At 38.8% G+C, this 22,481-nt stretch overlaps 1 protein-coding gene across 3 annotated transcripts in view; it reads left to right on the top strand.

The window, feature by feature from the left end:
• The window catches only part of LOC115211848, a 279,433-nt gene that overhangs the window by 26,671 nt on the left and 230,281 nt on the right, over positions 1-22,481 (top strand). The gene's annotated exons all lie outside the window — the stretch shown is intronic.

Raw genomic sequence — 22,481 nt, 5'->3', positions numbered from 1 at the left:
GACAGAATTTCGCTTTTATTATTATAGATATTGGTTGACATCATAATAACCTCATAGATACAGTCAAACAATATAATTTGCCGAAATTTTGCAAAATTTCGCAATCTATAACAATGGCAATTATTGCGAAAAAATAGGAAGTCCCACTATTATCGTTTTGTGAATGCTACAGTTCTGCAGCACAGGTTGCATTATATTTAACCTTTTGTTAAGTTCTAAAATATAATAAACATTGTAAATAAATATAACAAAATAAGAAAAGTGTAATATAAGACTAACGGTATAAAGAAACACATTTAGAAATGTTATCACTTACGACATTAATGTCACTATAGTTCAAGATACGATTTTTATAGCCGCAACACAGGAAACCTCAAATATCTAATTACACTGATAAATTTGGACATGACAAACTTTAGTGGCGGTTTTCACTCACGCGCACAAATGCACAAACGCACACCCACACACACACACCCACACACACACACACACACACACACACACCACACACACACACATGCCAGAAACGATACTCAAAAACTAATTGGTCACGACAACACGACGCTTGCGATGCAGGCGTTCAAAATAAAAGCCAATAACAAGAAGTTGTCTTGCATCTTTTTTAATGAATCTGCTATAACTTTGTTAGCTGTTCATACTACACGTCCACAACATTTACAGCTCACATAGAAGACATTGCCTAGTAACCAGTCATTTCAAATTGATGCAACAATTTACTTTTTGGAATCACATTAATGTAAGGACCTAAATTAGAACCGAAACTTGGGTGGACGATTATCAGTCCAGTACAGTATTCCCTCGATTATCGCGTGCGTTACGTTCCAAAACCCCGCGCAATAGGTGAAAATCCACAAAGTAAAAACAGTACTGTATTACATTTTTTTATTTTTATAATTTCTATATATTTATTTTATTATAAATGCAAAACAACACTATGGAGGAATCGACATAAGCTTGTATAATAAACCGCGATAGGTGAACCGTGATATGGCGAGGGATTATTGTAATGGGTACGGCAGAAGACCGTGTTTTCAAGGTAAGTTGCTATATTTATATGGCCTTAAAGGTTGAGCTGATGATCTGATCTCAACATATTTGGCGTCATTTGCTTTCAAATGAAGACCAATCGTATTTACAAATATTCTAACTAAAAAATACTGTTTATGATATAAGCGTACATCCTTTAAAATTAGGTTGTTTTGAAGATAATTCAATATTATATTGGAAAAAATGCCAACTGTAGCATCAAGCTAAGTTTATATAATATATACATGTATTTTATAGCCCACACATAGATCATCAAAGATTCCAAACAACCAATGTTTAGAGAAAACTGATGTTAAATGCAATAAATAGTTTTATATATTGTAAAAATAGTGTCTTACAATTTGGGATCAATATACCAATAAAAATCAATGCTAGTTGTTTTGAAAACATTAATTTATCACATATATTGCAACCCAAACATGTACATCTCAATTTTGTTTTTTATACTTGCGTAATAAACATGTCGTGCAGGAGTACTTCATGTCAAGACAGACAGCGCCGTTTTCAATGGATAGTGTATCGAAGCTGGAACCAGTTTCTCGTCTTTCTCAGGCGATCCATTATTGCAAAATTCTTGCACATTCATCATCGTCTCATGAGCTGTAATTCATATGCTTGCTTCAAAGGCGCTACTTTTGAGATGTTGATCCAAGATATTGCTTATCGGGGATGTTCTTTCCATATCTTTTCTTTTCTTACAGAACGTCTTCAATCTCAGGAGATGAACAATGGCATTATCATCATCAGTGCGATATTAATTGAAATATACCCAGTAGAAAAACTGAATCTGAGCAGCTTTTAGTTATAGTGATGTATAACTATACTGATGTACATACTATAGAGGGAATTGTGAATTTTTCGATAGATGTGGTAGTTTAGTCATGAAACTATATCGCTTTCTCTTAAACTTAAAAGTCGATCTATTTCTTGATCCAGAGAAAGCATGAAAGAGATCCATTGCTTTGCATGTTTGTTCTGAAACCTGAAATAACACGCTTAAAAGATATTTTGGTTCCTTTCCAGTATTGAAAAAATACAGATTTCTACTTCTAGATTTGCAGGGATTATGTGGTGGAAATGTATGACTACAATATCAGTCTCCAATAAGAACCATCCCAAGAGATGAATATCGTTAGGCATTATGAAACTTTACTAGATCATCATTATCTTCCTTCCCATGATTGCATTGTCCCATTGGAGTTTTATTTCATGCATTGAGTAATTAATCATTCGAGGTTATTTAAACAGACTTACCGTCTTCTATAATTTCTGAAACCTATGATTTTGTAATTAGTGTTTGCCAAAAAGTTATGCCAGCTTTTTTAATCTTGAAACTACTAAACAAACGTTACCGTGTATTATTTCTTTATTTATTCTTTGAGATCTTCATGGGAGCTAATGTTATACTGGATTGTTTCACGAACTCGCTTATTCGTGATGTGGCTCCAGTATGAAATACCTAAGACGTAGCAATAGTATCTAATATCCAACACCCAAATTTTTTTCTAAATTTCTTCCGTGAGAGTCCATGTCTCGAATTCGCACAGAAAAATGGAAAGTGCTAGTGAATGTAAGAGTTTGATTTTGCTATTCATAGTGATGTTCTTATCTCTCCGTATTGGTTCAGTGTAATAATTGTCAACATAATTCTTGCGAGGATTTTAGACCTTGATGCTTTATCATTAACAATTGCTCTCAAATATTTTAGCTGTTACAATATCTCTAGTTTGTCTTCCTATAGATATATTTGTTGAGGTGGCATCATTGTCATTCGTCATGAGTTTGGTTTTTCCAGCACTGATTGCCATCCTAAATTTGGCGGAAGCTCTATCAAGGTACTTGACTAATTCAATTCTTCCTATCCAACCCGTCATCATTATATCAGTAGATCTTAGATCTGTGATGTTCAAATTTCCGATATTGACTGCGCTGACATGGTCATCAAGGTATCGTTCATGATCCTCTTCAAGAAGTTGAAGGGAGTGGGGGAAAGGATGCAACAGTTAGAATGGAACCACTCTCCGAAGGTGCTTTGTTGGCTTGATATAAAGTTGTTGAATAGTATGAGCTTTTCTTTCATGTTGAATTTTTCAAGGCCTCGAAGAGCATCATGCTAGACTCTATCAAATTCTTTTTTAAAAATCTATAAAGACATGGTATAGCTCTTTCTGGAGTTGGAAATATTTCTCACTGAAGCTACGAAGATTGATCTGCTCAGTAGTACTTAAGCTATATAGGAGTCTACTTGTTCCTCGGCTGTAATGTGTTCTGCCTGGTGACTCAATCTATTTAGTATCGCTCTGAACATTACTCTGCTTACATGGCTGATCTTGCTGATAGTGCGATAATCCCAACATTGTTGTACATTACCATTTTTTTTTTTAGAAAGCATTATAGTTAGAGGTTCAGTCCAGAATATCGGCCATTCTCCATTCTGTTAGATTTTATTACAGATCGCCATAAAGATGTCTGTTGTGGCTTCTCCCGTGTGCATTAGTAGCTCAGTAGGAATGTTGTCGACGCCTACTGATTTCCCATCCTTCAGGAACCTTACCGCAGCTTTAACTTTATTTTGAATAACTGGGGAGTCATTGTCATTTGAAAATTCCTGTAAGCTCAGCACAATTAGATCTCTACAGCTCTGGTCATACATACAGCTTTGAGCATTTCTGTCCTCCTTTCCAGTATTTCTTTTTCATCATGTTTGCATGATTATTTATCATGGTATTTACTGTATGTTTATATCTTTGGAGGAGTTTTTTAACCAGTTTAAATGCCTTTTTGTGCTGTTGCTAGAATGGTTATCTTCGATAACCTCATGTTGTTCAGTTTGCTATCTTCGCTTTACATATTCGCGTTTCTTATCAAATGAACTCAAGGTAATTGATCTTAGATATTCTACTAGAAGTTGAATTATAAAATTTTATTGCCACACAGAGGCGAACAAACAGGATGATAGAATAAATCAGTAAGGGAGGCGAGCTGGCAGAATCGTTAGCACGCCAGGCGAAATGCTTAGCGGTATTTCGTCTGCCGTTACGTTCTAAGTTCACATTCCACCGAGGTCGACTTTGCCTTACATCCTTTCGGGGTCGATTAAATAAGTACCAGTAACGCAATGGGGTCGATATAATCGACTTAATCCGTTTGTCTGTCCTTGTTTGTCCCCTCTGTGTTTAGCCCCTTGTGGGTAGTAAAGAAATAGGTATTTCGTCTGTCGTTACGTTCTGAGTTCAAATTCCGCCGAGGTCGACTTTGCCGTTCATCCTTTCGGGGTCGATAAATTAAGTATCAGTTATGCACTGGGGTCGATGTAATCGACTTTATCCCTTTGTCTGTCCTTGTTTGTCCCCTCTATTTTTAGCCCCTTGTGGGCAATAAAGAAATAAGAATAAATCCAGTATCGCTTGACTCACTCATTTGGAAGTCAATTTCATAGATACTTAATCCAAATCAAATCTAACCTTTTCTAATGATGTCAACTAAAAAATATGAAATTCCATTTTCACGGGAAAATGATGTGTTTCTCTAAATGTAATGTTATGATCAAGACCATTCAATAGTGAAGGCAAATCATTATTAGAGAAAACAGACAATATCAGTTAACTTTAGTTTGCTCAGTAATAGTCCGTGAAAATTTATAATAAAGCTCCTCTTATATGACACATTCAAACGGTTAATAATTTACCAGATTCTTGATCTTTGGGGGTATTCTTTCAGGCTTAAACACACCGCAAAAAGTGTGATTTATGCTTAAAGTTTACAAAAGAAATCATATTCAGCATAGCTATTTTGACTTACAGAGAGGACCCTCCCTAAAATTTTTCCAGTGTGAGGTGGTTTAGGCCACACAAGCAGCTAACAGAAGGAAACTGCTTCAGTTATATAGAAACAGCTGACTCTTCACAACAACTTGGAAATGACCACTTGAATGTATAAAATTGCATTGCTTTAGAATTGCTTTACGTAGAACTGATGCTGCAAGTAATAACGTGACAGATAGCCATCTGAACTAATATTTATGACTGTCTCTGAACAAATGAACACTATGACAGAATCTATTTTCTACTCGTAACTAGAAGGTGTTCACACATTCTTTCTTTCAAACGAATTTGATTCACAGACATCTAGATATCCTTTTACTCCCATCTTTCTTTCAACATAAATATCGAATCTTTCAGTGCAATAATTTTGTGCCTTGCAGCAACTTTTTTGATGACTTGCAACAGCTCATTTCCCACTGTTGCTTCAAGATCAATGTTTGTTGAGCTTTGGACCCTGCTTACGATCATGGTGTCGGTGGGTGAATCCAATGCAGCAATTTTAATGGTAGTTGATTCCAATTGCAAACTGGTCTCCATCAGCAACGTGTACCACAATATCTTTTCCACTAATACAATTGTTTATCCTGAATACCTTAAGGTTGGGGGAAAAAGAATCTATTCTATTTTTCCTATCACAAAGAAACACAAGTCCCGTTTATATATAAATAACATTAAAAAAAAATTTCATTCGTTGAAGTGTTGATAATTTGTAAATATGAAGAAATATTTGGTATTAGTATGCAAATTATAAATATGCATGATTATTTTAACATGGATTTTTTTTTGTCTGGAAGTTCTACGCAAGGATAGATACTGCATAAAAGTCTTTGAACTGATTATGGAGACTTAATAAATCTCTGTATGTTCCTTCTATAAACACAGCGACCGGATTGTGAAGAAGACAGGCAAGATTCTCTTTGGCTTTTGGAAATTAAACAAGCATCATCCAAGCGTTAGCATTCAGTCGGTCCAACTAATCATTTCTGGTTGATACAAATGTTTGTTTTTATGGTATATTTATATTTTTTTAAGTCTAAATAACGACTTCTGTAAAACTGAATGTAAACATCTTCCTCCGAAAATAACATACAAAGAATTCCACACTTTAATGGATACACTAATCCCTCGCCATATCACGGTTCACCTATCGCTGTTTATTATTTAAGCTTACGTCGATTCCTCTGTAGTGTTGTTTTGCATTTATAAAAAGATAAATATATAGAAATTATAAAAATAATTTCAAAAATATACAGTACAGTACTGTTTCTACTTCACGGATTTTCACCTATCGTGGGGTTTTAGGGGGAACGTAACACCCGCAATAGTCGAGGGATTGCTGCATATTCTTTTGTCATAAACACAGCACCCAACTGAGTTAACCTACTAACAGCAGCTTTTTATTTGAAGGTAAAGGGTACCAATTATCTTCAAATTTAGAACCATTTTAATATTTTCATTTTCGTCATCAAACTGATAAAATCATTCGGGTCCTAAGAGTCCCTTAGGAGCACTGATCATTGTCCACTCAGACTGAATTTATCATTATTTACATTATTTACATTTGACGGATATTTGTCCTCATCTTGTTTGTTGTTAACACAACGTTTCGGCTGATATACCCTCCAGCCTTCATCAGGTGTCTTGGGGAAATTTCGAACTTGGGTTCTCATTCCTAAGGTATTTTTCGAAGTTATTATTATTATTATTATATTATTATTATTATTATTATTATTAATTATTATTATTATTATTCAGGTAACTGGTTGGAATTGAACTCGGAATCTTGGGGTTAGTAGCCCGCGCTCTTGATTTTGGTGTGTAACTCGATATGAAATATTTAAGCAGTTCCCATCAAACCTTACAGAGCCTTCAAACGCGTCATTAATCAGTACATGACATTTTGGTTCGACGCTTTCCTTATTAATAAACGGTTACTATGACAACCAAAAAATTCTAGTTAGGAAGTTTTTCTTGCTGGTAGGTTGGGTCTAGCAGTTGTTCATAGACCAGGACAATAACAACAACAACAACAACTACTACTACTACTACTACTACTACTACTACTACTGCTGCTACTGCTACTACTACTACTACTACTACTACTACTACTACTACTACTACTACTACTACCACTACTACTACTACTACATTGAAAGCGATTGTACTTCGAGTATGAAGTACTTAAAGTGATTCAAGTAGAACTGTTCGATCGAAATGGAATAAAAAAAACCAGAACACTCCTCCTTCGAACCAAACATTTGTTTTAATTCTTTTATACACACAGACTTAAACACACACACACGCACGCACACACACACACACACACACACACACACACACACAACACACACACACACACCATACACACGCGCACACACACACACAAAACAGCGCTCCAGCATGATCAGTACTCAAAATGTATTGAACTACATGTATGTATGTATGTATGTATGGGATCTTTTCTAAAAGATGGACAGAATTTTCTAGTTAACTAGAAAATTTGAAACTTCGTATACTGGTTTGAATGTGTCAAAAGAAAACATTATTGTAAACCAAATTGAAAACGAAATTGTAATTTCTAAGTTTAACGTAGTTTAATTATTCGAATTTTACCCAATGGTATTCTTTGTTTTGAGCTGATATCATTATCCATATGGGATCTTTTCTAACTTTTAGAAAAGATCCTTTGTATGTATGTATGTATGTATGTATGTATGTATGTATGCGTGTGTGTGTATGTGTGTGTGTGTGTGTGTATGCATCCGTGTCTATTAGTGTAAGTGTAATAAACTGTTTTCAACAGTAGAGCTCAAGCTTTAAGTACTGGGTTAAAAAAAAAGAAAAATCTTGGGTGGTAAAAATCGAAGGCTGCCTCACAGTTTTTTTTTGTCTTTTTAACCTAATATTTGCACACTATTATTTCTAGCTTTATCTTCTTCGAGTTTTACAACTAAAAACGATTTATTTCAAGTCTATCGAAGTTTCTAAATTCTTATAGTGTAAGGGTGTATACTCCATCATAAACTGGAAAACTACAAAGCGTTATAATAACAGCTGCTTAAAAATCCAAGATACAATACGTTTTCTATTATATTCTTAAACACAATGTAGCTCTCTCTCCCTATCGTGAAAATATTTTCCAATTATAATTTTTCATTCTCTGCGAAATTTGATATCTAATTAATTTTCATGCAATTCATTATATTAATTTCTAACACCGGTACAAGGTCACACAGTGTTTTTGGTGCTGGCTGGCTGGTGGTGGTGGTGGTAGCTTTGGTGGTTGTGTGGTATTGTTGATTAAGTCGACCACTGGCACTTAATTTTATCTGCTCCGAAAGGCAAAGTTGATCACGACGGAATTAGAACTCAGAATATAAAAGGTCATGATTAAATACTGCAAGATATAGAGTAGTGTAACTTGTGCCTGCAGTCCAGGGCAACCCATGAGTTGGCAGACCGCAGACCGCTGAGCCCCGGCCACCTATACAGCAAACCAAAAAGTACCAACACCTATGAAACCGTCGACCAAAGCGGACCTCCCCTCGTTCCCAATCATCAGCTATGATACTAAAGACATAATCTCATCACATATCTCTCTTTGACGATTCCACAAATTATGAATCCACCGTCCTTTTCTTAATATTCATTTCAACATAGGGGCGGCGAGCCGGCAGAATCGTTAGCAAGCCGGGCAAAATACTTAGCGGCATTTCGTCCACCTTTACGTTCTGAGTTCAAATTCTACTGAGATCGACTTTGCCTTTCATCCTTTTGGGGTTGATAAAATAAGTACCAGTCGATAACTGAAGTCAATCTCGCTGGCCTTGTTCCAAATTTGAGGCCAATATTAATTTCACCATTATATACACACACATATGTGTGTATGTGTGTGTATATAATAAGAAATCAGTCTCTCCATCAGGAGATATAACTGTGGCAGTGGTGTTTGTGTACAGCGTTCTGATAGCATCAGCAATCCTGGGAGGAAATGCTTTGTGAAAGTCGATAAAACAGATTATGCTCTTGTTAAACTTTTTCATTTCTTCCAGTATGCGATAGTTGGAGAAGATTTGAGCAGTTGTTGACCAGCCCCTTCAAAATCCATTCTGATTCTTACGAAGAAATGGATCGAGGATAGGTACAATCCTATTAAGCAGAAGTCTGTTTTAAATTTTTGCTGCAATTGGGATCAGAGTAATGCCTCTATAATTTGCTGCACTTGTTAGATCACCTTTTTTTGTGACAGGGACAATTTCATCCTTCAACCAATCTGATGGAGGCAAATGATGTGCATATGTGTCATTGCAGAAACCTAGTAAGGTTTTTATGAAATATTGGATCTTTCCATAGTAATGTTGGTATGTTATCGAGTCCTGGAGATTTATTGTTAGCAAAACTACTGAGAGCTACTTTGAGATCATCCAGTGTGAAAAGGTCCGTGCTGATGTCTAATACATTAGATATTTGGTGTAGAGGAAGTGGAAGACCGCTGGCTTGTGCTGGTTCTCTAAGAAGTTTCTGAAAGTAGTCAGACCAGTTGGCCTTGCGCTTCTCAGAGGAACCACCTTTAAGCTTGATGGAGGGCTTAAATTTTCTTCCAGTTAGTGTGTTTATTAATTTCCATATTGCAGCATGTTGCTTTGCAGTATGCAAGTTTGCAATTCTGTAAAGCTCAGCTAGAATGTAATCTGTTTCTACATTGGAATGTGCTTCATCTAGTGTTCCTTGAACTTTGGAAGCATCTTTGAAGTTATTTTTAGTAGGCTTCTGTTTATGTCTCAGTTTCAATCTTTCTAGATGCTTCCTTGCTTCTCTCATACGGACATCTGCATGAATTGGTCTGTACTTTATTCTTTCCTTCTTTGGTAGTTTTGAAAGGGCAATTTCTTCTGTGGCTGTTACAAGTTTATTATATCGTGTTTCAATGTCGTCAGTGTGCTCTGAGAGCATTTCAAAACGGTTTTTAACATCTACTGCAAATGAGTGCTCTAAGCCTTTATCTGATGATACCTTGGACCAGTCCACCTGTTTCATGGGGTTCGGGATTGGTGGTTTTGGTGATCTAAGGCTGAGAACAGTGCATATGGAAATAACTCTATGATCTGAGCCAATAGATGTAAAGGAGGAGTATGCCTCTGCATTTCGGACACTGTTCTTCCACTTGATTCTCACAGTATGTAGTCAACTTGTGAATAAGATCCAGATGGAATGCCCACAAACGCTTTGGGTGTTTCATGAACCGTGTTTGCAATCTGAAGTTGGAACTCGTGAGCAAAATCAATCAGTGTTATCCCGTTCCGGTTAGTCTCCTTGTTATAGTTGAGCAGAGCCTCATCCCTCCCAATTTGGCCATTAAAATCACCTGCTATAACAAGGAGGTTGTGGGAAGGGACATTTTCCGTTACTCCCTTCAAATCGAAGTAGAAACCGTCTGCAAGTTTCTCATCACTTGTGTTAGCTTGGCAATAACACGTAATGAATATGGTTTGAGGGTTACTTCTCAGCTCAGCAACAATTATGCGATCAGGTATTTTCTCAACAGAGAGCAAGTTCCCTGAGGCCCTTGGAGACAGGAGAATACCAACACCGCCTATAGTGGAGCCCTGGGAATTTTTAATAGCAGAGGCCGTAATAAGTTGGTATCTATCAAGGTTAGTATGCTTCAAATCTGTGTCAGGGTGATGATGCCTGAGTTCCTGGATGCTCAAGACATCAACTTTGTTCTTCTTTAAACAATGCAGAAGTTCTTGCTTTCTGCTTGTCTTTGATAAAGTTCGTGAGTTAAAAGTGCTGCGGGCAACATGTCTTTTGCACTTCATAAATTTGTTTGTTGTTCCTGCATCTACATCTACTTCTTCACAGCTACCTCGCTCTAAAGAGTTTAGAGGTAGCTGGTCATATGTTTCATGGGAAGTAAGGTGAGAATTTGGAACTGAACAAGCAATGGCTCGAACCCTGGCGCTGCAAGTGTACGTCATGGTAATTCTTTCGGTAGCTGATACAGAAGTGGACTGCCAGTTCTACATCCGGGTATTTTTACATACAAGATACCATCTCAAGGGAGATTGCCCTCCAAAGCCTAAGCGCCGGACACCAACTTAGTATTTCAATTCCGTGGCTGGTTTTTCTTATAAGAGATTTCCTTCTCCTAGGCAGGCTGCCTTCACTTCGGCTCAAGGTGTCCTGTCTACCCCATTCCAGTTATGCAGGGCATGGACGTTACGCCATGTGGGATGTACCCCACATACCACAATCACAGATAGAAAAATGAAGATAAAATAGAGATGAGAATAAAATAAATTCGGGGATATAGAAGTACATGTAAAGCACATAAAAAAATTATACAATATATAAAATACAACACTCACAAAAAATACACACACACACACACACACACACACACACACACACACACAAACTTTCACATGCGTCGCTATCAAACATTGTTGAACTGGCCGTTGACTACACAGCAGTTCCCTCGCCCTTTGACAGGTCTTATTTTTCGTCCCGCATGGTGTCCAACGTCACCCTCTTCACCAAGCAAGCTTGATGGAGTTGTCAGTTTAGTTGCCGACGACCCGGCCATGTGACAGGTTGTACTGGGTCATATGTTACCAGTAGCGCTAAAGAGCGACCTGGCCTTCTAAGTAATGTTATTACGCCCTTTTCTCCTGGAATTGTATTCCCTTCTGACCTTGTGCCCTCCCTTCGAAAAATTCCTGGGACCGCGTCTGGACAGTTCCTAGGATCTTTTAAAAGCCTCTACGAGGTTAAGGAGGAATGTTTCCTCAAACTGGAAATCTGACCTCAATGCTTGCAACTGAGTGAGCTCTGTTAAGGGCAACTGATATGTCAAGTGATGTTAAACCGGTTAACAGTTTAGCAGCATCACCTCCGCATGACGAGATTTGAACTCGGAACGCAGAGAGTAGGATGAGAAATATAGCCAGGTATACTGCTCGCGCGCACACACAAACACACGCAATTGCCCACAAACACATACATTTACACACACACTCACTCACTCACTCACAGTTATACATGCATGCACACTCACTCATTCATTCATTCATTCACTCACTCAGTCAGTCAGTCACTCAGTCAGTCAGTCAGTCAGTCACTCACTCACAGTTACACATGCATGCACGCTCACTCACTCATTCACTCACTCACTCACTCATTCACTCGTTCACTTTACACATGCACGCACGCTTACTCACGCACAACCACACTCACACACATATATGTATATATTTCAATAAATAATTATGCAAACCTATTTGGTAAATTTTCATCCAAATCTATTATTCTCTTATATCCTTGTGTGAACTGGTGAATAATTAGGTCATTTTAGCGGCCTTAAGTTAATCTCTTGTAAAATTGTTTATCGTTTAAACAAGTCTTGATTGAGATTATGTCACATCGATGATGAGGGATGGAATTCTTTTATTAGTCATTTGACTGAAATTATGCTGAAACATTAATCGAATGAATCGGCTTATTTCTTAACGCCTGATACTCATTCTATTAGTCAATTTCACCGAACCGCTAAGTTACGGGGACGTAAGCACACCAACACCGGTTGTCAAGCGGTGGAGGGATACAAATACGCGCGCGCGCGCATTAAGACGGGTTTCTTTCAGTTTCTGTCTACCAAATCCACTCATAAGGTTTTAGTCGGCCCGAAGTTATAGCAGAACACATTTACCCAAGGTGTCACACAGTGGGACTGGAGCCGGAACCATGTGGTTGGGAAGCCTGCACCTTAAACATCTATCGTCCACGATTCATACTTGTAATTAATTTCTACTTTTAAGGATAATAACTTGAGCTATTGTCAATTTAATATTTTTTCTTATTTCTTTTTGTTATCACAATTTTGTATTTCGGTTGAAGGATTTTAAAAATTAATCAATTAATTTTAATTAAATGCCTACCTTTTGTTCGTTATTCTATTTCTAATTTTGTAAATTACTTAAAAAAAAAAAAAGACAATTTGTTTACTTAGGTACAGGCATGGCTATATGGTTAAAAAGCTCGGCTTGCAACCTTGTTGTTTCCCACTGTACGGTACCTTGAGCAAGTGTCTTCCACTTTAGCCCCGAGCCAACCATTGCCTTGCGAGTGGAATTTAGTAGACGCAATCCGTGGAAGCCCGTCGTGTGTGTGTGTGTAGATATATATACGTGGGGGAGGGTTTCGTGTGTGACCCACCTCGTGGCTTGACAAATGGTCTTGGGACTGGTCGAATAAGTAACTGACTTAAAAACAAAATTAACTGTGGTTAATTTGTTCGACTAGACTCTTTGAGGCAGTATTCTAGCATGGCCGCTGTCCAGTGACTGAAACAAGTAAAAGATAAAGGATACTTTTTTTTTATAAATATTTGTCAGGTTATTGATTAAAAAATTTGTACAATTTAAGCGCTACTTCTGGATCTAAAACGAAAATTAAATCTGTCATTGACTAACATTGTTTCTTTCTTCATCGCATATTAATTTCTAATTAGCTTTTTAATGCTCTCCACATCGTGTATTCTTTTCTACTAGGTACAAGGCCTGAAATTTTTTTTTTGTGGGGTTGGGGGGGGGGAGTCGACTAATACTTAACTTATCGACCCCGAAAGGTAATGTCGACCTTGGCGGAATTTCAACTTAGAAGTAAAGACAGAAGGAATACATATTTCTTTACTACACACAAGGGGCTAAACACAGAAGGGACGAACAAGGACAGACAAACGGATTAAGTCGATTATATCGACCCCAGTGCGTAACTGGTACTTATTTAATCGACCCCGAAAGGATGAAAGGCAAAGTCGACCTCGGCGGAATTTGAACTCAGAACGTAGCAGCAGACAAAATACGACTAAGCATTTCGCCCGGCGTGCTAACGTTTCTGCCAGCTGGCCGCCTCACTTCGAAATGTATTATGAAGGCAGAATAGGCCGAGATATGTACGGAGTTGTCTCTTGTATTTGCTGTAAAAAATGAAAATGATATAAGTCATTAAGTGATATTGTTTATTTTCCCTCACTGCCTATTTATATCTAGCTAGTCTGTTAATATTCCCTACTTTAAAAATTTTTTAAATGTTAATTCTGACTTGTGAGACATCTTAATGATAGCTATAAGAAGCGCCTCTCTCTCTCTCTCTCTCTCTCTCTCTCTCTCTCACGCACGCACACACACACACACACAACACACACACACACACACACACACACACACACACACACACACACACACACACACACACACACACAAAAGTCACTAAATAATAACTAAAACAAACACTCGGATCATTTTTCAAAGATAAATGAAAATCTTTCGTGAAAACTTAGATATTACTATTTTATTGACATTCTCTAGAATGGTATCAACTATGCTCACTGTTTTCCTACAACATGAAGACAAAATCATTCACTTTAAATGTTAAATATATTTTAAATTAACTACTGAGTTCAAATTCCACTGAGGTCGATTTTGCCTTGCATCCTTTCGGGGTCTATAAAATAAGTACCAGTTTAAGCACTGGGAGAGATGTAATCGACTAACCTCCTCCGCCCTCGAAATTACTGGCTTTGTACCAACATTTGCGAAAGGTGGCGACCTGGCAGAATTGTTAGCACGCCGGAAAAATGTTTAGGCGGTATTTCCTCCGTCTTTACACTGAGGTTAAATTCGGTCGAGGTCGACTTTATGTTTTATCTTTTCGTGGTCGATAAAATAAGTTCCAGTTCAGCACTGGGGTCGACGTGATATACTTAACCCCTCCCCGAAAATTGCTGTCCTTGAGCCAAAATTTAAAAGCAATATATTTTAGATTAACTTATAAACATATGCATCTTATAGTTTTGGTACGTTGGTGTCTATTTTCTATATAATTAATCGTAGTTAGCATTATCTCTACTCCTTGGCGTAATATTAAACATTATAATCAGTGGCCTGTTTATGGTTTGAATTTGCAAAACTTTGGTTAACTGTTTTTTTTTTTTTTTCCAACTGTGAAATTTTATAGGCACAGGCAAGGCTTTGATTAGAAAGCCTTCTTTGCAAACATATGGTTTCGAGTTCAGTTCTACTGCGCGGCACCTTTTGCAAGTGACTCTTACTGTAGGACTCATACTGTGTATGGCATAAGACTCATACTGTGTATGGCATAAGAAATTCTTGGTTAACCTACCTGTCTATGATCTATAGCTGAGTGGTATTTTTTCGACACGTCACAAGATCTGTATACTCTTATGTATCCAAAGCCAGACTTAGACCTAGTAGAGACCCTGAGTTAACAGGTTTGGTGGGGGGCAACGTTTTTATTAATTCAAAACATACCCAGATTACAAAGTTGGCCCCATTAAACCTAGAAGCCCCAAATAGTTTGAAGAGGCCCCTAAACTTTAAAGTGCCTCAGTAGATTTAGAGGCCCAATATATCAAAATAGGGCCCAATAAATAAAAAAGGGGGTTCAATAATTTTTAAAGAACTCAATTGGATCAATAAAATATTAAACAAAAAAAATTTACAAATTATTTATTTGAATGTTATAAATATATTTTCAAATTATTTAGGTTTCTCTGAGTTAAAGGAGCCGCCAAGCTTGAGGACCCTTGGACCATGGCTCACATGGGCCCATACATGAATTCGGCCCTGGGTGTATCCCAAAATTCGGCAACGTCTCTCATACTCTTACTTCTGTACATGAGCGATCTATTTACTGCCAGCTTTAGCAACACACTCGCCTATGTAGATGATATAATCCGTCATTCTTCCTTAACTTTTTGCACACTGGATCCATCCTCATTCGGTCTGAATATCTCACGCTAGACAAACACTACCGACATTAACAATGACCCTGGGAACATACTTTAACAGTCACATAACAACCATTTCTTTTAAGTGCACAAAACCACAGTCACTGTACATATCATGGAAACATATTTCATACTTCTCACACTTTAATTATAAACAACATATCCTAAATAGAATTCAATTTATTGCCTTGTTTCTTTCATTTTATACATTGATGTTCATATCGACTAATTTAAACTAAAAGAAAAGAAAAGAAGCATATTATTTTGGTGCCTTTTGCCTCGAGAATCAACTGCATTTGTCATTAACTTACTTTCATTCTTCAGAACTATGCAACTGCACATCAATAAAACATTTTAATACACCATCAAAACACCAGTTATTCCTGTATACGTCACATCTTACTATCTTTGATGACCTTTCGTGACAACCATACATTTATAATGTTGCAGAGGTTTCACTATAAAACTACATTTCCTTCTCAGGGACAGAAAATATTTCAGCCTGAGCATTTCCCTGCCATTCTATTAGGCACAAATACACCCCGCTGATCATGCTTTTTAGGACAATGAACTTGCTACATACACACTCTCTCGCGCGCACACTCGCAAACACACAGACACGCACACATGTGTGAATGGTTGCTAGAATAGCTCTAAACAAATATTGAAATTAAGCTGTAGTCATCGATCGCTAACAACTAACCATTTGCCCAACACAAATTCTTCGTATACACGTGCGTGAACACAACGCGCGCGCACACGAACACATTCAGACGCGTGCATATATGCGTGTACATGCAAGCACATGTGTATATGTAGATCTATCTGTCTATCTATCTGTTTCCCCTGGTTTATGTGTGAGTGTGTGCGTGTGTGTGTGTACACACACACACACTCACACATACACACACACATACATACATACATACATACATACATACATACATACATACATACATACATACATACATACACCTGTGCACAGATATAGATTTAGATACAAATATTGTTATCTGTGGAGACATATTTTGTAGAAAAAGAAATAGCGGTCTTGATTAACAATGATTAAGGGTTTAAGCAGCAAGTTGCTTCGCCACATACCGAAAATTTAGAAATAGCAGCCAAAAGGCCGCTATTTCTTTTTCTACAAAATATGTCTCCACAGATAACAATATTTGTATCTAAATCTATATCTATTTTGATCTGTGCATAGGTGTATGTGCGCGTACATGCGTGTATGTATGTATGTATGTATGTATGTATGTATGTATGTATGTATGTATGTATGTATGTATGTATGTGTGAGTGTGTGTGTGTGTACACACACATATATATATTTGTATAAAAATGCATAAACCAGGGGGAACAGGTCCTGATGTACTGGCCAACAGAGTGGTTATATTTATTATTTATAAAATATAGTATTACATTGTCATATCAGCCACTTTACCAATCGGGTTCAAACTAGAAGTTGCTATGAAACCGATTGGTGAAGCGGCTGATATCAGAATATAATTTTATATGTTATTAATAGTGTGTGTGTGTGTGTGTGTAAGGATTTATGAAACTGCCCCGGGAAAGCAGTACAGCATCAGCAGTTCAACACTGTTGTTTAGTTTCAACCACACATATGCGCACACGCACGCACACACACTTACACACACACACACACACACACACACACACACACACACACCACACACACACACACACACACACGCACAAACACACGCACATATATATATCACATATTCTTTTAGGACTGCTACTACCTACTACCAAGCCTTCATAAGAGTAAAAAAGAGAGAGACAGACAGAAAAAAGGAAAATGTCCCCTGCATTTCAAAGCTATAGAAATGTTTTTAAAAAACATTTCATTTAATTGTTTTTCATGCTTTACTCTACGTTGAAAAAGTCGTAAAGACTGAAACCGATACTAAAATGTTCTTCATGATAAAATCATTTTAGCATTTTCTGCCTTGAAGATAATTCATGGTGACCCCAACAAGAGGGGTGCGCAACCACACGTCGAGCAAAAGGGCAAAAGCTCGTTCGATCTCGATTTTCAGTACGAATACGGACCGCGAAAGCGTGGCCCATCGATCCTTTCCGAATTACAGCGGCGAGCTATGCGTCCGCCGACAGGTGTCAGAAAAGTTACTACAGGAATAACTGGTTTGTGGCGGCCAAGCGTTCGCAGCGACGTCGCTTTTTGATCCTTCGTGTAAGAATGGTGTGTGTGAGTGTGTATGTATGTGTGAATGGGAGCGAATGAGTTTGACGTGTGTTTGTGTGTGAGCGTGTGCAACGTGTGTGCGACGTGTGTGTATGCGTATGTATTGTGTTTAGCAGTTGATGTGTGCTTTTTCACGTGGTGTGGGCACATATGTATGTGTGTGTGTGTGTGTATGTGCGTGTGTCTGTATGTGTGTGTGTGTGTCACTGCGACCAAATAGTGCGCATGTGTATAGTGTATTTATGTAAGCGAAAGTTATCTTTGTCTATGTGTGTTGCATGTGTGTGTATGTGTGTGTATGTGTGTACGTGTATATATTGTCTGTGTTCAGGTATTACATGCTTGTGTGGATGTGGGAGTATATAATGTCTGTGTTCCGGTATGATGTGCTTGTGAGGGCTTAGGAGTATGCATAATGATGTGTGGTGTGACTACTGAGTACTGAGTTAAACAGTGTGTATGGCTGCTCATATAGTAGTATGTGTGGTGACGCTATTGTGTGTGTAGATGATGGTGTTTGTGTGAGTGCTGAGAAGTGTGTGTTCAGTGAGAAGGAATTGTGTATTGATGAGATGAACAATGTGTATGGGTGTGTGTATAGTGGTGCATGTGGGTGAGGGTACCGAGGTAGGCTGTATGCAGGTGTGTAGGTGGAGGGTGTGGGAAGTGAGTGGGAATCAGTGTTGGATTGGTGTCAAACGAGGAGAGGAGGTGTGGTTAGTGTCAGATGAAGAGAGGAGGTGAGTTGAGCCCATATGGAGCAAAAGGAATGAAGAGAGAAGACTAATTCCTGTTCACGGCGAAGGCTGAGTCCGGGTGGCCCCTGTGCAGAGACAGTCCGAACACAGACAGATGTTGTGATAAATGACCGGTAGAGCGGATATAGCGCGAGAACGGGGTATCATTGTCGAGTCTGATGTTCCGGAGGTGCTCCGCGCACCGGCCAGCCAAGCGACGTTCCGTTTGACCAATGTACAGGGATGGACAAAGAGAGCAGGAGATGCAGTATATGACATTACTGAAAGTGCAGGTAAAAGAGTCGGTGACATGATAGGAACAGTGATGGGTGCCTGTGAGGATGGTGGTGTTGGAGAGGCAGGGGCAGGCGCGACAGCATGGACGGAAGCAGGGGAAAGAGTCAGTCTGGGAGGCAGAGGTAGGGAAGAAACTGTGGTCTAGGAGGTCACGCAGGTTATGGGCTCGTTTGAAGGAGGAAAGGGGTAGGTTAGGGAAGATGTGCTAGGTGGAGAGGTCGGACTGGAGTTGCCGGAAGGCTCGGAAAATGGTGCGTTGGAAACAGAAGACGGGTGAGGGTGGGGCGGGTACGAGGAGAAAGAGCAGAGGCACGGTCAACAGATCGTGCCTGGGCAAGGGCAGTGTGGATAATGGCGAGGAGATATCCACGTAGGATGAAGTGGCGAGTCATGATTGAACCTGAGCCTCAAAGTCATGGTCGTCACTGCAGAGCCTGCGTAGACAGAGGAATTGGGAGCAGGGAATGGAGAGCTTGGTGTAGGTAGGTTGAGAGGAGGAGAAGTTAAGGTAGGAATATGAGTCAGTGTGTTTGTAGTGGATGAAGGTAGTGAGAGCGGAGTGGTGGGTGCTGACAGAAATGTCGAGAAATTCGACGAAAGAGAGATAGTGCAGGAGAATTCGAGGGCAGGATGGAAGGATTGGATAAAGAAGAGGAAAGAGTCCAGTTGTTCACGGGAGAGTGAGGTCGCGCCGATACACTCATCGATATAGTGACCGTATATCTCGGGAGTGAGACTAGGGAATTGTGAGAATTTTTGGGCCTCAACGTAGCCAACGAACAGGTTCTCATAGCTGAGGCTCATTCTTGTTCCCATGGCCACCCCCCTGCGAATGAGAAGCAGTTAAGAGAGAGGACAAGTTCGGCCAGGCGAAGAAGTGTGGAGGTGTCGGGTTGGGGTCATGCCGAAGGTCTAGAAAATGTTTAAGCGCAAGAAGTCCTTCGTTGTGTGGGACCACCGTATATAAACTTTTGATATCAAGAGGGAACAGAAGTTGAAAGGAGTCAGAAAGGAATCCAAAGATACTTGATAAAGTTGATGAGAGTTAGGTCAAGTAGGAAAATGGCTGCCTTCAAACATTTTAGACGAGTCCTTAACAGTACTTCTTTTGTTACATCCATCCAAACAGAAAAAAACTTGCTTGTTCGACACAAGCCCATAATTCGCATATGGATACTGAACGATGATGTGCAAGACGATTTCCCCTCTTCTATCACCCCGCCCTGCGTGCTCCTCAGACAAGTTCGATCATTTGGGCTTCTGTGCCTGGAAATCATATTTCTAACACATTATGCCCCACTGTAGCATTGGCATGCCAAGGATTTTGGAAATTGTTCATAGTCCCCAACCTGAAAATCCCCCAGAAGAGAATGCCTGAACTGTTTCCGTTGATGCTCAGAGTACATCGCAAGCCATTGTCGCTTATACCTTCAACTAGTCCTCTATAGAAATCTTGAGTTGTTTTCCTGGTGACGGCCTTGTCTATCTGATACAGTGCTGTGAGTATCTGGCAACATTCTAAATGCCAAACACACAAACTTGGTCTACGCTTGACTGCAGCTCGGTCAAAGAGTCAAGTTGCAGAGAGTTGCGTCGCTCGAAAGACCCCCAAGCCAATTCATCTTTGTCTTCCACTTCGATGGAGTCGACGTCAAAGACGCCATTGAAGTGATCCAGGTATTCCTGCAAGTGTGTCAGCGCTCACCAAAACATCACAAGCCACGGCATTCCATGAGATCAACTTACTGATCATCGGACCCTGATCCTTCCAAGAGAAGCGTAAAAGCAAGCGCTGAAATCTGGTCAGAAATAGGACAAGGTATGACGGTGAGGCGGTAGTACACTACCGCGGCTATGTATGCATTAGCTAATTCCGCCAGACCTTTTAGATGCAACATTCTCCCGGCTTATTTCCATGTGGGATTAGCCACCCTGCTCCTGACCTCCTCCAAGTTCCTATCCATCCAAAATTTTGGTCCAAACTCTAAGCACTTTCATCAGGTCCTCAGCCCATCGAAAGAAATTGCAGCTGGCCATCGAAAGAAAATTGCAGCTGGTCAACACGGACTTACTTCTCCAAGTGTCTAGTTGTCTAGCAGTCTCGGCTTATATGTGCACCTGTAGATCCCTTGTATTCTCTCAGTATAGTGTCGATGCTTCTGTAACTGTACATTATTAGCAGGGTGCTGGCATAGTTATCCACGTCAGTGTATTCGAGAGCACATAGAATAAATTCAAATGATTACTTAAAAATGTGAATGTGTGTGGGTATAAAAAGAAAAAGCATATTTTAAGTTATTAAATCTAATTTAACTCCATCTCAGATAAAGGGAGCAATTTATAACTACGTGCATTTATTTTTACATACATACATACATACATACATACATACATACATACATACATACATACACTTGCGTCAGAAATTAATTAGCACTTCTCAAATTTCTACATTAAATAGGTTAAATCAATTAACCTATGAGCTGTTCAAAACGTCTTACGCGATGAGAAAACTTAGTATGGTGTGATTTCGGTCCTTGCGAGGCGCTACCTATATCTATTAAACAAAGGAATTTGTCTGCATCCGCACTCCAAGTTGTTGTTGCACTGCTATGTCAACATCATAAGGCTGTAGACTCTCAAACTGCTCTGCGAACAAAGTTACGTCATCGTTCTGCGCAACAGGGAACTCGCAACAAAGCAATAGTTCGAGATATGGCCACTAGGTGACAGCACATACCTTGAGTGAAGAGCAAATCAAGGGTGCTAATTAATTTCTGACGGTAGTGTACATACATACATACATGTATAGAGAAAGAGAGAGGGAGGGAGAGAGAGAGAGAAAGGGAGGGAGAGAGAGAGAGAGTGTGTGTGTTTGTGTATATCTGTTTGGATGCATGAATCTATGTGTCAGTAGGGAATATTTACAGACAAATCATTTCTATAAATATACTTTCGGTTTCGAAAGTATAACGCCCTCTTATCTTCCTTAGTAAAACGATTTCGTTTATATACTTATTTATTTATTTATTTGTTTGTTTGCTTGTTTTGTAAATATACATTTTGATGAAACTGGGAATTTATGCACGTGCGTATCATCTAAATATAGATTTTTGGGTTTTTAAAAATTTATTTCAATATACTAAATTTCAGTATACTAGCCTTTTAGTTAAAACATGGCTTAGAATGATTTTTTAAAAGAAATATATCATTCATAAGCATAGCAAGAGTGGGGAACGAAGGATCAGACACTCACGGGCGCAATTAGGAAGGCCGTAACATTTCTTCTTGTTTAAAATGCTTATTAATCTACGGTGAAGACGCCAAAAATTGCCTTTGCTACCGAGTGCTGGCAACCCTCGATACGTCACGGGTATTACTAGTTTATTTATTTATTTACTTTATCTTTTACCTTTATCTTATCACTTGTTTCAATCATGGACTGCGGCCATGCTGGAACACCACCTTGAAGAAGTTTAGTCGAACAAATCTACCCCAGTGCTTAA

The sequence above is a fragment of the Octopus sinensis genome, linkage group LG1 (assembly GCF_006345805.1).
Source record: "Octopus sinensis linkage group LG1, ASM634580v1, whole genome shotgun sequence".
NCBI classification, from domain to species: Eukaryota; Metazoa; Mollusca; class Cephalopoda; order Octopoda; family Octopodidae; genus Octopus; species Octopus sinensis.
This window is presented reverse-complemented; position numbering and strand designations above follow the sequence as displayed.